This window comes from Nannospalax galili, unplaced genomic scaffold (assembly GCF_000622305.1).
Source record: "Nannospalax galili isolate Female #2095 unplaced genomic scaffold, S.galili_v1.0 scaffold34, whole genome shotgun sequence".
NCBI lineage: Eukaryota > Metazoa > Chordata > Mammalia > Rodentia > Spalacidae > Nannospalax > Nannospalax galili.
Window position 1 is genome coordinate 9,799,732 of NW_008338996.1, and position 15,495 is coordinate 9,815,226.

The window sequence follows — 15,495 nt, forward strand, 5'->3', positions numbered from 1 at the left end:
AGCCGTGGGTGCTGGTCCCTGTTATGCAGCTGAGTCCTGTGTAACCCTGGGAGCCCTTTCTTTTCTGTCTCAGCCCCTTCTCTATCTAGAAGGTAAACAGACTCTACCAGCTACAGGGCCTTGGAGACCAAATAGGAAGCAGCTCTTAAGGTCCCCAGGGACCCAGCAGGGCATGGGCACTCCCTCCCCAGCTGTCTCTTCTGAGAGAGCCAGACACACTCCCGGAAGAGACTCAGTCCTAAAGATCTAACACAAGCAATGACCATCCCAAGGTGGTCCAGGGAACTGAGCTTCAAGCCCCCATAGTCTATGCAAAGGACCGGGAATAGTGTGATGGAGCCATCCAGGACTCTACCTTCCATCCTCCATGGCTAGACCATGCTATCGATACCACCCCGCACAGTATGCTTTCCCAAGGGCCTCAGGCAGGCGAAGTTGAAATTCTCCCTGCTACCCCACCTCCCACAATGCCCAGCCCCCAATCCCTTAGCCTCTGGATATAACACTGCTGAGATTGGGATTCTTCCTAAGAGGGTTCCTGACCAGGTCCTCTCCTGGCAATGCCTACTGTCTTGCCACGCACAGAACTAGGATGGACAGTCTGAGCTGATCTGACATCAGAGCATGGTTTCCAGGAAAAAAAAAAAAAACATTCTAGCCTAGCCAGGGCAACTCAACACCCCTCTCTAACCATGCCCCAGGAGTAGGCTAGGCCCATGGATGCCTAAGGGATGAATAAAGTCTATATCCTGCATAAATAGGACACAAGTAGTCACCAGAGGTGCCACTACCAGCGGACAAACATTCACTCCTAGTGTGGAAGTTGGGTAAGATTAAGACCTGGAGGGAAGAGAAAAGAAGAGCTTTCTGGATGCAGGGAACAGCACTCACAAAGCTGGGAAGAAAGGCAGGGAAGTGGGCGCTGGGAAGCACAGTCCTTGCATTGATATCTAGAATCTACAATCAGAAGCCTAATTGACCATCCTGGCTCAAAGCCCTGAAGATTTCCCAAAAAGGGGTCACTGCCTCTGTCCTCACTGTGTGCCTGTTTCTTGGATGCCAGGCTGGGCCCGAGAGCATCCCACTGTGCAACTTGGCTCCCTAGAGGGCCCGCCCTGGGCTAAGCCATGCCACGTGCTAGGGCTGAGGAAGAGAGGAGGTGGCCCTTGGCTGGGCACAGAGGACTCAGGGGGCCTGGCTGGAAACTTTGACTCGGGCTGCAGTGCCCTGGCTAAGATCCCATGGGCGGCAGAGGAACAAGCCACCACAGCTCTTGCCTTGGGGATGTGCTCCCACTCAAGCCATTCTAACAGGAGCTAGGCACCCCCAGCACAAAGTGGGGGGGGGGCATCAGGATGGAAAAAGTTTGCAAGAGTGACTGAGGGTCCTGATGGCTACACCAAGTCAGAAATCTCGAGCAGAAGTACCAGATTCAAAGTAGAGTTCTGTAGCTCGGGTCGGGAGTAATGGCTTCCCACATGTCCTGTCCTCACTGTCTGGCAGGCAAAGAGCCTCCATTCTGATTTGGCTCAGCCACACAGCTGCTGTTTGAACTTGGCCAAGGTATCTTCCCTCTCTTGATTCAGGCTTTCCATCCAGCCTTTAATTTAAGGGTTCTTTCGGGACAAGAGTAAAGACATGACCCTTCAAGTTGATAACAAAATCGACCTCTGCCGGTTCACTTACAGGGGCTATCTCTGGGAGTGAGTAGGTCTCAGCTGGAGCCAGAGAGCAGGTGCAGCCCCCACCCCAAGGGGCCTTTGAGCTCATGGGGCACACAGCAAGCCTGCTTGTATTTCCAGCAGGCATCTCTGCCAAAGGCAAGTCTCAGGGACCAAAGATAACTCAGCTCAGAGGGAGACCACCTCTTTCCCAGCCAGTGAGCCTAGAGACCTACCACCCCCAGTGCCTGGTGTGTGGCCAGCATCCCTTACACAATAGCCAACCTTGCTGGCTGAATGCCACCTCCCCCTGCAGTGTCCCAACTGGTCACCAAACATTCCTCATCTCTCCCTGAAAGAAATGCTGGCTGGCTCACCCAAAAGTGGGGAGCAGCAAACAGTGAAAGCCTGCCCCAACCCCTGAGTGACCACCACCCTGACACACAGACACACAGACACACAGACACAGACACACACACACACACACACAACCACAGAACAGAACCGGTTTGGCTGCTATATATCTTTCAATGGCTGCCCTGGGGAGGAAACAATAGAAACAGGCACATGGGGTATCTTGGACAAGACCACCCTCCCCACCTGCCCACCACCACCACCACCACAACACACACACAAACACACACACACACACACACACACACACACACACACACACACCCCTCACCAAGACACCTACCCAGCACACTCCGGCAGGGACCCAGGCCACTCCTGACTGTAGCTCCTGCCAGCCCGCCTGCAGGAGAGTCTCCACCCGGCTCCTCCCGAGGGCGGGCGGGTAGCCTGCCGGCCGGCCGTGTCAAACCGCTGCCTTCCCCAGACAGAGCTCCTTTGTGTCAGCAGAGCTATTTATGGACTTACCCAAGTTCCCACACCTACCCAGCACACTCCGGCAGGGACCCAGGCCACTCCTGACTGTAGCTCCTGCCAGCCCGCCTGCAGGAGAGTCTCCACCCGGCTCCTCCCGAGGGCGGGCGGGTAGCCTGCCGGCCGGCCGTGTCAAACCGCTGCCTTCCCCAGACAGAGCTCCTTTGTGTCAGCAGAGCTATTTATGGACTTACCCAAGTTCCCCAGGGGAGCGGTACCTGCTGGGAAAAGCAGAACCAAATGACCAGGTTCCGCCTCCCACATGGAGGTAGCGTTTTCAAAATCCTTGCATCACCCCAGTCCCTCCTCCTCGTCCACCTCCTCCTACTTGTCCTCCTCCTCTTCCTTCTCCTCCTCCTGTGAGCGCCCTTCCCAAACACACACTCCGTTCAACTGGCGGCCGCTGCCACTCAGAAAGAGGCTGGCTCTCTTGCTTCCATCAAATAGAAAAGTCTGGTTTTTCCCAAACCACTTTCATGCAAGGAGTCCAGGATGTCTCAATAAAGCGTCCTCAGCTAGTCGATTCTTTAATAGACAGAGTGTGAGCTGATACCTGGCTTGCCGGCTCTGGGTCCCTTTTGCCTGGTCCTAGATGACCCTCAAAGTGCTACTCCAGAGGGAAAGACAGCCACCCTTCTCAAAGGTACCCCTGGCCCCTGAGATCCCCTGTGGGCTCCACCCAGCATGAATCCTGAGGGCTCCTGGGGCAGGGGCAATGCAAAACCAAAGCTGCCACTCCCTGGCAGAACTCAGCCAATCACCAAGGTTCCTCTGTCACACCCCCACTCCCATGCTGCTGGGTCGCTCTGGGTCCTTGATGAGCCCAGTGGGCAGGGTATAATTGAACTCAGGGTCTTGGAGCCAGTACAGCTGATTCTGAGATGCAGCCGCCCTCCAGGTCAGAAAGTGGCAGCTTCAGTCACTCCAGCAGCATTGCCCAGCACAGCTGGACATGCATATTTTTATTGGGGCACCCGGTGTGCCAAGCCTTGGGGAATCTGAGACAGAGAGCTTAAACCTCCTCCGTGCAGCAATGATCAAAACGAATCCAGAGTTTCCTCCCTGAATGAAAGGGACCTGTCTAACCAAGAGAAGGGGACAGTGGAAGGAGCACTGAACTGGGAGATAAGGCTTGCCAATTCTAGTTCCAGTTCCAGCACTGGTTGGATGGGTCTCCCTGCAAGTCCCTGCCCCTCTCTGAGCCTTGATTTTCTCAGCTGTAAAATGGGACCAAAATCTGCCCATCTGAAGAATCCACAGAATGCTCCAAAAGATGGCTCTATACCAAAGATGGACTCTATACCAATCTTCACTTGCGTCTTGGGTGGATGGGTCTCTTATCCTCCTCACAGATGAATCTCCAGGTTCAGAGCTTCTCACAGTTGCTCAACTTAATGACTATAAAGATCAGGGTGGAAGACTCTGGGGTGTCCACTCTCCACCACGATGCCTCCCCAACTTCTTACTGCAAGCAGCTGTACTCCAACATAGAGCTGGACTCTGAAGGCTGGCTATGTTGCTGAAGGGTTCTGTCTGATGTGGGCAATGCTCCCAGGCTGAGCTAGGCAAGGATAGCAGCACCCACCTCATGCCACTCCCACCTGAGAGGAAGGCTCCTAGAATAGCGCACAGAAACAACTGGGCAAACGGAGCCCCACCGTCCTGTCTTCTCCACACCCTAGACCAGAACATAGCACTGTCTCTCGGCCGCTCCCTATCCCTAGAGAAGTCTGAGTGTCTCTGAATGTGGCTCTGCCTGTCCCCTGCACCTTTGTCTCTGCTTGTCCATCCCTGTCTTACATCCACAAGCACACGCATGCACTATGGCTATGAGAATACTCTTAGCAGGGTTGATGATGCAGAGCAGCCCTTGAGGATTCTGGTTACATATAATCTCCACTCCATGCTCATCTTAGGAGGAGTGGAAGCAGCCACACTCATTCTTACAGTGGCCCAGGAACCTCAAACTGGAAGGTTGTCATTATCCTGCAGGCTCTTGAGAAGCACGGTAACAGGAAAGTAAGTCTTGGGAGATGGCTGTTTTACAGGGGCTGAGCAATTCCCACTGGGGATAGCCCAGGATGGAATTCTGGGTGCTTTGCATGAGGTTCTTAGGTGGAGAACTGAATACAGGTTGCAGTGACTGAAAAGGCGCCCTTCAGAGCAAGGTGTGGTGGCATATACCTCTAATTCCAGCACTTGGGAGACAGAAGCAGGTGGATCTCCGTGAGTTTGAAGTCAACCTAGTTAGTCCACACAGCAAGTTCCAGGCCAGCTAGGGTTGCACAGTGAGACCATGTCTTTTTTTTTTAAGAAAAAAAGAGGTGAACCGACTAGCACAAGTTGTTCTCTGACATCTACACCCATGCCATGACACATGCGCACCTACACACCTACATATGCACGCATATAAATAAATAAGCGTAAGAAAATAATAAGAAAGGTTTTTCAGTTTGCCTTCTTCCAGCTGACAGATAATCCCTGAGCACCAACTACACACTAAGCTCTGTGCTAGGTGTGGAGAAAAGATGGAATTAGAGGAATTAGGAATGAGGAATTAGAGGAATGAGGCCATAATTGGACATTGCACTATGATGGGAAAGCAGCTCTTCCAACCCAGGACACTGGGTCCAGAACACATCCATCAATGTGCTGACCAGTGGTAGAAGGAGGAAGGGGTGGAGCCACTCGAGAGCCAGCCAGGTCAGGCTGGGGAAACAACTAGTACCCAGGAAGCCTGGAGCAGCTACTGCCTCCTACCTTCCCATCATCCCAATACTACTAGCAGAGGCAGTGTCCTTCCCAGAGTATAGCCTATCATAGGGTGAGGGGGCCACTAAGAGCCGAGCTACTTTGGGGATCTTTACTCCTTTCTCCCACTTATCACCAGTGACAGAGAGGTACAGAGAGGGTAAATGACTTTCCCACACAGCAACTGCATGGCTGGGCTAGGAGCCAGAATCGCTGACTCCCTGGCTAGTGCTCTGCCCACTGTCTCACAGTGCTTAACGTCAATGACTGTTCTGTTCAGTGTGAAAGGAATGGGGACATAGGGAGCAGTGACATCCAGTTGGCCCATGGAGACAAGGGTCAACACCTGACATGGTAGCAGATGAGCAGAGCTTGATTCATAGTTCTGCTCTTGCTATCATGCCCCCTCCATACTTCTGTAATCTCTTTTTACTCATCTGCGAAATGGGGATATAGAAATCATATCTGATGGGGTTCTGCGTATTTAATGAACCAATTCAAAGGGTTTACAACAGTGGTGACACAGTGTCAAATGTTTGTTACATAAAATATGGGAAGCAACAGAGATTAAGAGACCTCTACCTCCCACATACCTGTGTTCCCAGGACCCCGTCAAGAGCCATGTGCAGACTCTTCTCCCTCCAGAGTCCTGCAGAGTTCACCTGGGGAAGCAGGGTCTTGGCAATGCCATCTGAACACGCCACGCCAACCCAAGTGCAGAGTGTGCTGGCCCACTTAGGGATCTCTGGGCTGTCACTCACTGGGGCTTACAGTCTTAGTTAGAGAGTCTACAGACTATGCAGAAAGGCCCTCGCCACCACAGGGTCAGACAAACTCGAATGTGCTGTTTCAGTCCCACTGAGTCTCTGTTGTGTGCCAGAACCTGTGCCAGAAACGAAGGCTGCTGAGAGGAGGACCTGAGAGGTGGGTGTGGCAGATGTGGGTACTGCTGCTACAAACAGAGGCTAGCCTGCCACATGCTGGCCTCTAAGGCCCTAACAGCAGGGCAGCTGACACATTCTCCTACTGCTTATTAAGGCCATGGGCTTGGTCTTCTTGGTGACATATGCCTTGTTGGGGGACACATGCCACAAACAATGGGGTAGAGGGAAACAAAGCAGATAGCCTCAGGTTCAAGTTCACAGGGAGCGCTGCCCTGTAGCCTACAGAATCCAGACTAAATCCCTTCTCCTTTCTGGCCTCTGGCCTCCCTCTCTAGCAGGAGCCCAGGACTCCAGCCCCCCACCCCCCACTCCCCTGCATGGTCAGTGCCTCGAAACTCTCACTGAGGAACTGGTTTGGTGGTGTTCAGTAAGAGAGTTGCCTTGAGGATCCTAAGTCTCTGAACGTGAATTCATATTGGACAAATCACTTTCATGTATATGAGCCTCAGTTCCCTCGTCTGTAAACTGGGGCTATTTTTTTCTGACTCACTGGGCCTTGTGGGGAACCAAACGAGGTGGTAGGTGAAAAAATGCCTGGCACATACCAAGCACACAGTAAGTCAGAGCTGTTATGACTGTTGTATCATCACTGTGGGTAGCATTTGTCAGTGCACCAAATTTACCTTAAGAGAGCTGGTGTCAACAGGAGGTTCAATGTGATCATAACTGCCGAGGGGTAGTGGGAGGGTATAACAGTTGCCCACGTGGACTGACAGCTGGCCATCACCAGCATTTCTGAACAGTAGGCTGTGATCACCTTGCCTGCCTGGATGGATCAGCAAACTAAGGCCCAGAAAAGTGGTATGGTATGAACTGAACTTCCCAGAAAAAAGCCTCAAGAAGAAAAGATTCTCCAAGGCTGACTGACTGATTAGAACTTCCATGATTGTGGAGAGTTGGAATGCTGCAGTACCAGAACCAAATTATCTTGGGCTATCTTTGCCCTCCTTAGCCATTCATTGTCCAACTCCATGTATGACCTAACTTATGACTATCAGGCAAAACCTTCTGGAATGTACTAACAGATCACTAGCTTCCACCAGCCCCAAGGCTAAGAATGTCATCAGAAAGCATCTGAAGCCTGTGGCAGAGACCATCCTCTCCCCTGCTTGCCATAACCTACCTGATATTCCCACTAATGTATTCAAAAGGAGCCTTGATTTATGACCTTCTTTGTTTTGTTACTAAAAACAAAGCAAAACAAAAATGCACGAAACTATTACCATTTTGGAACACAGTATTCAGGGCAACCTAAGTCTGTGTTCCCAGGCCCTGGGGACTCATATTTGGCTCCGGAATCAACTATCTCTTGCTCCCTTTGACATGAAATCTGGTTTTAGTTTGAGGCAAAAGAGCAGTGTGGCTCCGAGGCCCATGCACCTAACTGCACACTCTGCTCCCATCTCCTGCTTCCTAAATGTCCCCTTAGCCATCTGCCTCTTCCTCAGCAACTCTAGACGGCACAGACTCCAGCCTCCTCATGATGATGCTGTTCCCAGCCACAGGAACAAGAAGCCCACAGGCCGTGAGGAAGAGACCAAACGTCTCCCGCTGGAGCTAACCCAGAGGACTGCCACCAGCCTGATGCTGCCTCCTGCCTGGAACATGCCTCACTGTCACCTCAGCAGTGTTAACCTGACCTTGAGTGGTTGTCATGGCACAGTATGGCCAGGCACCATGCCATCTCTCTCTCTCTGGCTTCAAATGAATTGTCTACATGCTGGCCTGAGAGTCCAAATCAGTCTAAGCCACTGCCACAACTGCTTGGCAGGTCCCCTCCAGCTCCAAACTGCCCTCTTTTCATGAGGCCACTGTGAGCTTTCTATTATACAAACCCAACCCCATCAGCTCCAATTGCCCTCCCGATAAAGTTCAAAGCCCTTGCCATAGCTGCTGGAGAGGGGGCAGCACCAAGGCCTCACCCTGAACCCTCCTCCAGCCTTATCTCATGCTCCCTTCTCCTTCCTCATTCCTGCACCTTAAGGTGCAGCCTGCTTTAAGGTCCTCACCTAGAACCCTTGCCTCCCCTGATAGCCCTGACCAGGCCCACCAGAGTGATGCTCTAGCTGGCCCCTTTGTCACAACTGTTGTTGACTCCTTACCTGCTGCTCAGAGGTGGCTACTGCCTATCTCTCCTCTAACCAACTGTCCTTCCACTACACTAGACTGACAGCTTTATGGGGATGAGGACCGCGTTGGCTGACACACCACAAATAGAAGACGGTTGAGATTCTGCCTGACCAGCCTCCATTCACTATGCTTTGCCATTGGAGGAACTCTATTTTCTTCCTTTAAACTCCATTCTGGTGATTCACATGGACCTGATTCATCTCCCACTCAAGAGACGGGCATTTGACCCAGGCCTCAGCCAATCCGTTCAGGTATCCCAAAGTCAGTGACTGGGATTCACATATGATCCTACCCAGGCCAATAGGGCTTAGGCCCAACATTGCTGCTGGGGCCCCCATGAGGGAGGGAGGCAGGCTGAAGGTCATAACCTGATATTTGTGGTGACTCTACTGCCACCACTGAAGCAATAGCCAACATAGAAGAAGGTAGAATCAAGATATGGAGAGAGTGAGGCTGGTTCTTGGTGACATTGGTCAAAGTCCTGAATCAGCCATATCTGAAAGCTTCCCTCCGTAATCCAGTGGATTCCAGCTGTAGGCCAAAGCTAATAGAAGTAGGTTTGGGTCCCTTGCAACAGGTAGATTCCTGGCTGATATATCACTAGTACTTAGCACATCAGGCACTGTAAAAGTTGACTCATTCATGCAGTCACTCAACAAACACTCAGCAATAAGAAAGTGACCAAGTTTGCTGAACAGAAAGAGTCATCTTGGCTGATGTTTTTAGAGAGATGTCTAAAGGGAAAGGAGTACCCATGGAAAGCCACCTGAAGACCATGCAGGAGTCTCAGGGGCAGAGATGAGGCCTGAGGAGGGTGACCAGGATGAGAGAAATGGAAGAGAACTTTGGACAGACATGTCCCTCTCTGGACCCCAGTATCCCAACCTAACTCAGTTCATCATTCTAGATGCTCAAGTTTTCCCCCATGGGTTACGTGATCCCTAGCTGTCACACTGAACAGTATTAGGGTCGATGGCTCTAGGGGTAGGACTTGAAAGGCAGGTAACCTCACTATCCCTTCCTTTCTTCATCTATAAACAGGGCTAAGGACACAGGCATTCTCTCTCATTGCTTCCTGGCCACCATGATGTAAGCTGCTCTGTCTGCCAGGCCCTCCCCACCATGACTGGTTGAAACCTCTATAATGGTGAGCAAAATGAATCTTTTCTCCCTTGCTTCTCTCAGGGGTTTGTCACCACAATAAACAAGTCTAGATTAATAGTATTCTGTGTGTATTAGTTTACTGTCTGTTGCTGTGATAAAACACTGACCAAAAACAATTTAGAGGAGGAAAGAGTTTCTTTCATCTTACAGGTTACAGTCCATCCTTGAGGGAGGCCAAGGGAGGGGCTCAAGGCAGGAACCTGGAGGCAGGAACTGAAGCAGAGACCATGGAGGAATGCTGCTTACTGGCTTGCTTCTCCTGGCTTGCTCAGTTATCTTTCTTATACAGCCCACCTGTGGGCACCCACAGTGGGCAGAGCCCTCCTCCATCAATCAACAATAAGAAAATGCTTCACAGACATGGCCAGAGGTCTAACTGATAGAGGTAATTACTCAACTGAAGTTCCCTCTTACCAGGTGACTCTCTGTTTATGTCAAGTTGACAAAAACCAACCAGCACACTGTGGTCTGAGTATAGCACAGTTGGTTTACTCTTTCACCCACTGAAGGATATCTGAGCTGATTCCAAGTTTGGACTACTACCAATAAAACATCTTTGAATGAGTAAAAAAGTTAACAAAACAGTATTAAGTACAGTGTTGGGCAGATTACATATCACAGCAGAAGGAAAGTGTGCTGTGTAAATATCCAGTGCCATTATTATTATTATTATTATTATTATTATTACTATTATTATTTATTTGTAGTAGAAGTTCCAGGAAGAAAAAAATTGAACATAGAACACAAACAATTCCAGAATTTCACGAAAATGTGTTTGACCTAAGGGAAGACTTGAGTGTTCATACTGAAATGGCTTATCTGCCAAGTTCCTCCAGGAACCATCACCGAGAGAGCACAAGTGACTGGAAATAATCTGGGGACATTTCTGAATTCCAAAGACAGGAAAGAGAAATCCTGCTTATTTCCATGAGAAAGTCAAGTCAACAGTGCCCCTTGTGCAACAATTCAAGCGAAGAGACCACGGAGCATATTCAGGCCTCTTAGGGGAAAAGACTATTAGTCTAGACTCCTTTGTTCAAGCAAGCTCTGACTCTAGCACAGGGCTAAATACTTCCAGACTCATAAGGGCTAAGAAAGTGAAGCATTCATAGAAGCATTCTGGAAAAATGCTTCAAGAAGGCTCTCCACACTATGAATGGAAGCCCAGAAGTCAAGGATAAGGCAGTGTGGCATTACAGAGTGGTACGTGAGGAAGCCATACATGTTTATAGAGACTTCCTGACTAGTGACATAATTGAAAGTTAAAGGCAACTTAAAACCCAATAGAGTTAATGTTACTGAAGCTACAACTCAGATGATTTCAACAGCACCTAGGAGCTAGGTAAGAGAGCAGAGGGAAGCAGGGGCCAGCTGACAGGCTCGCAGCAGGTTCTAGGAAGGGAAGGCAAACTTACAGGTCTGCTGAGGTGCCTGATATAGAAATACTGAATGAAAAGGTGAGGGCAAAATATTAGCTGACTAAAGTCAGGATGGCGATCTTCAAAGGAAAGACTAGTGTGCAAATAAATCCTTATTATATAAAGAGCTCTTTGTAAATGAATAAATCAACTATAAATGACACAAAGTAAAAAAAAAAAAAATGTACAAAAGACTCCAAGAGACTACTGCCCAAAGAGGTAATGTAAGTGACCAAAAGATATGTAAACAAATGTCCAGGGCTCCAATAATCAAAGCCAGACTTTTTTCTTTTCTTTTTTTTTTTTAATGTAACAATACACACAGCCACTGAGGGTACAGGGAAATAGTAATTCTCTTACTAAGATGTCTGTTTCCTGGGAACTAGGCTTTCAGCACCAAAAAGGAAAACCCCAGGCTGGGGTGTACCTAGTATGCATAAGGCTGTGAGTTTGATCCCCAGAGCCAGGCTCAGGCAGACAGACAGATAGACTCAGGCAAAACAGGATGAGTGACTCCATTTAAGATGGGATTAGAAACTAAAACAGCTATTTTGAAGTGCTCCAGTTACAGGAGCAATAATCCTTTTTACAAACAAGTATCCTTTTGACCTAAAAATTCCACTACCTGAAAATAATTCCAAAAAGATGTTTGTCAACAAATATTTACTGAGATTCAGACATGTACTAGGTATGAACTGGATGCTGGGGATACTAAGATATACTTCTAAGAATTATCTCAGGTTTTTGTAACAAGTAAAAATTGGAAATGACATGAGTGTTGAACTAGAGATGATTTAAATACAGCTAGTTTCATCTTCAAAGTGAAATATTCCAAACACTAAAAATGATGTTGTACAATTTATTAACCGGGAAACATGGATGTGCTGCATTGTTAAATGGAAAAAAAGCAAATTCACACATTACACCAGGAAATAATCCTAACTTGCGAATAAGAAATACATGTGGGAAACAAATTCCTGACAGGATACACCCCAAAATGTTAACCATGGTTATCAGTGAGCGCTATGATAAAGAGGACACCTTGTTGCCTTCTTCTGATTCATCTGTATTAAGCGTTTTCTCCATAATAAACACAGATTACACAGTAAATTTAAAAACTTTTGAAATCCGACAAAAAAGCCAATTACTTTAAATAACAACTGCAATGTACTGGTGATAAAAGGCCCTAAAGAAGGGGGTCATAGGGCCTTATTTTCTCCATAGTTGCTTTGCTTACTGAGAACCTACTTCCTGCCAGGCTTTGGAGATGTTTGTATGCATCCCCTTCAATTATCAGGGGAGAGGATGGATGGAAAGGATATATAGGATCTTGCCTCCTTTACCTCTGGCCCTGCCTGCCTCTAGCCCTGCAAGCCCCTTAGCTGCCCCCTGCCTGCCCTTGGAAAGAGCAGAGAAAGATCCAGAGTCACAAGGCCCTCTCTTCCAAAGGCTGGCTCATCATTACAGACAGGAGAACAGGCCAACAAAAGAGGGGGACAGGTCAGTAAGGGAGGGGACGTCAGCAAAGGAACAGTATGGTGCCGAAGGCCAGCTGGCTGAGGTCAAGGCACAGACTAGCCAGGGGACTCCTCGCCTGTCAGGCGACTTTCAGGAAGCTGGACCACATCCGGTCCCAGGAGTTCCCAGACCTAATGCACCCAAGACAGGGAAAAAACTCATGAGGCCTGAGGCGTCCCTCCGAAAAGGAAGAAGAGTGCACCTTCTGGGATAAACACCCCCCCCACCCTTCCTCCTACCCCACTTGGGGACTTCAGGCCAGTCCTTTATCTGCTCTCGGCCTCCTGAAGTGGATGAGGAGGAGGCTGAGGACAGAGGACTCCAAGACCTTCCCAGATCTGAATATTGTGAATCTATGGGACTTCCTCACAGAGGACCTGACAGGAAGAGGAAGGGGCAAGGTGCCTCCACCCAGAGCCCCCTCCTCTTCCCTTTAACAGTGTTCCCACTGCTATTTTTAGAACAGTCCACAGGGAGCAGAGTGTCTCTGCCAGCCCCCACCACACTCCTCACAAGGCTGAGCTCCAGGTAGAACACAGCAGTCCATTCATTCTGCTCCAGGGAGAACGTGCCAGGAATTTCTAGACAAGTAGGCTGACTAGACAGCGCCCCACGCCATCAGCCCATCATGGAGCTGGCTGCTGTTTCCATTAAAGCCAGAGTGGGGGACTTTCTAATAACAACACTGAGTTACTGAGTGAGGTAAAAAGCCTTCTGCGACCATCTGCATCCCCTCTATACCCCGAGCCTGGCAGATCTTCAAGTCATCAACTATGTGCCCTTGGCCAAGTTCTAGCTCTCCCTTGGTCCTGGTCTCTACAAATCAGCTTGTTAAGCTGTTGATCTCAGTCAGACACAAGGGAGGCTTTTAGCTCTCATTCATAGTCTATGGTTCAACCAAAAGTCTAGTTATTCAAAACACACTATATTATCCATTTTAAGGTATGTGTTAGGTTATGTTCCCAAAGACTTCTAAGAGTTGAATGTGGGTCTCAGAATACATTTTACCATTGAAGACTATCCTAAATGGTGGTTTGTCTCTTAGGCTAGCCTACATTAACCCTTAATGTTTCATTAAGGAAACCTCCCACAACACTATTCTATTACAGTAACAGTATTAGCCACGGATGGGGAACAACTAATGTGTAAAAGAGCCCTCTATAGAGGCTCGTCCGTAGCCATGAATGACAGATGTTAATGGCGATGAGAAAGATGCTGGAGGCTTCTACAAAGGCCTGCAGGAAGCTAAGGGAGTACAGATTGATTGTCACCAGTTCCTGTGGAAAGTGAGCCTGAGGCTCAGTGGGGCATTAGGGCCGGTTAAAGAGCGCATGTGCACACAAACATGCATGAAGTCAAACGGAGTCCAGGGTATGCTGTGCATTGTGAAGGGCAGGGGCCCGGGGAGGAAATGGGTTGGAAGGCAAATTGAGCTAGCTCCTGTGGGAGCCTAGAAGAGGTATCTTTGGAGGATAGGAAGCGGGAATGCACTTCTCACTTAGATGGCTATAATTAGCTCCCCTTCCAGTATGACACCCATAGCACATCTCTGGGCTCTGGGAGCATGATGACTATTAGCCAGTGTCTGCAGATCACCACACGCATGCACTCCTATTTCAAGGTACAACCTAAGGCATCTGTCTTCCTCCTCTAAACTGTTCTCAGAGTCCTGTGGCTCCGAACGCTGCCCATCCTTCCAACTGAAATGCCAGTATCAAGGGTCTGGGTATAGATCTGCACCAAGGAATAGTCAGATAAAGAACCTGAGCCCAGTCCTGTTTTGTGACAGGAGCAGCCACTCTACCCTGATCTTAAGGACTATATTCTAGTAGTTTGAACTCTGATGACTCCTGGAAACTATCTATGTTCAACACCCTCATTTTTCTTGGTAAGGAAACAGATGACCAGAGATGTGAAGTGATTTGTCCAAGATCATAAGTAAGTACCAGACAAGTTGGTACTCAAGTTCAGAGCCTGAAAATCCTCATCTGGTTTTCTCAGAGACAATAAGCTCATTGAAAGGGAAGCTCTCAGACCTGTAGAACAGAACCACAGAGGCAGTTCTGACAGACTTGCTTTCCTCTGGGAATGCCCATATGAGCATGGGAATAAGGTAAAACCCTTGACCCTGATGCAAACTGACCAAGTGGGGAGGCAGGCCTGCTCCGGTATCTACAAAGCTGTGGAGCAACACCCTTGACCCTGATGCAAACTGACCAGATTGCTTCATAGACCAAGTGGGGAGGCAGGCCTGCTCCGGTATCTACAAAGCTGTGGAGCAACCATAAAAGTTCTCAGCCAAGAGTGTCACCTGACTGTAGCTCTAGCCCTGGCTCTGACACCAACTTGCCCATGACCCTGGGCAAAAAGTCACTTCCCATTTTGGGGACTGTTTCTTCATCTCCATTTTTAAATAGAAAGAGGATTCCACTGAACAGACTAACTTTACATCCCCTGAGCACCTCTTATGGGAGAATGAATGATAAATAAGCAGTGGCCTCCACTTGCTCCCAAAGAGTTTGTGGATGACATAGAGCTAGCTGCCTGATAGGCCATGCTGAGGTGGAGAGAGTCAAAGAGGCAAGCTCTCTCTTGCCCTCCACTGGGCTCAGGTTAAGGTTTCTGTCCTACTGCATTGATGCTCAGGCAAGCAGTTTGGTCCCTGAAGCTAATCCTGCCTGCCTCTGCCACAAGGTCCCCCAAGATGGAGACCCTGATCCTCCGGAAAGCTAGACTCAGAAGGGGGAAAGGGGCACAACCTAGGATTCCAGGACCTCCTGAGAGAGGATTGCTCAATTCTGCCTTTCACGTCAGACTTTTTTCACATCTCGTGGAAAGCGATTTTTCCCCCAGCCCGAGCCACCGCCCAGGGCAACCAATACTCCACCAGGTGGCCAATAAGGCACCTTCAATTTACTGAAAGCACTCTTCCTCAGCAAGGTGAGCCAAGACATACCTGTACCTGCCTCCTGCCTCTTCCAGGAGCTGATGAATGGCCTTTCTTATTTATGTCACTCAAGGCAA

General features: G+C 49.2%; 1 protein-coding gene across 5 annotated transcripts in view; it reads right to left on the bottom strand.

The window, feature by feature from the left end:
- Rgs3 (regulator of G protein signaling 3) overlaps positions 1-15,495 on the bottom strand; it is a 127,021-nt gene that overhangs the window by 28,490 nt on the left and 83,036 nt on the right. Inside the window, exon 1 of one of the 5 annotated variants that reach the window (XM_008833502.3) lies at positions 2,741-2,857. The exons of 2 other annotated variants lie outside the window; for them this stretch is intronic. The gene's annotated coding sequence lies outside the window, so the exon portion shown is untranslated. 2 more of the 5 variants (XM_008833503.3, XM_008833501.3) reach the window with 2 other exon arrangements.